General features: G+C 58.5%; 1 non-coding gene across 1 annotated transcript; it reads right to left on the reverse strand.

Annotated features, from left to right (window-relative positions):
- Positions 1 to 87: 87 nt before the first annotated feature.
- Positions 88 to 161, reverse strand: TRNAT-UGU. Its single transcript has one exon. It is a non-coding gene; the product is annotated as a tRNA-Thr (tRNA).
- Positions 162 to 554: the final 393 nt, after the last annotated feature.

Raw genomic sequence — 554 nt, forward strand, 5'->3', positions numbered from 1 at the left:
CCCCAAACCCTAATCCTGCCTTTTTCCGGAGAAACACTTGGAATTTTCCCAAATTACGGGGGAGAAAAGGCCAACCCCAACCGGCGGAGGCCCCAGTGAGATTCGAACTCACGACCCCTGGTTTACAAGACCAGTGCTCTAACCCCCTGAGCTATGGAGCCGGGGCAAAGCCCCTTTTTTTCCCCTTTTCGCCCCAAAAGCCCACCGCCCGCGGGGGGTGGGGGGATGCTCCCCGGTGCGTTCCCTTGGGAAAAATCCGGGAATCAAGGAGGCTGGAAGCCGGGGGGGGCCCGCAGGTGGATGCTCCGCTGGGGCGGTCCGGATGCCATTCCCTGATTCCTCCGGAGGAGGGAGGGGATGGAGACTGGGATGTGGATGGGAACTGGGATGGGATGGAGATTGGGGCGAGAACTGGGATGGAGATTGGGATGAGAGCTGGGATAGGATTGGGATGAAGATTGGGATAAAAACAGGGATGGGATGGGATGGGATGGGATGGGGATAAAGATTGGGATAAGAACTGGGATGGGATGGGGATTGGGATGTGAGACGGG

This window comes from Eurypyga helias, unplaced genomic scaffold, assembly GCF_000690775.1.
Source record: "Eurypyga helias isolate BGI_N326 unplaced genomic scaffold, ASM69077v1 scaffold25473, whole genome shotgun sequence".
In the NCBI taxonomy this organism is placed as follows: domain Eukaryota; kingdom Metazoa; phylum Chordata; class Aves; order Eurypygiformes; family Eurypygidae; genus Eurypyga; species Eurypyga helias.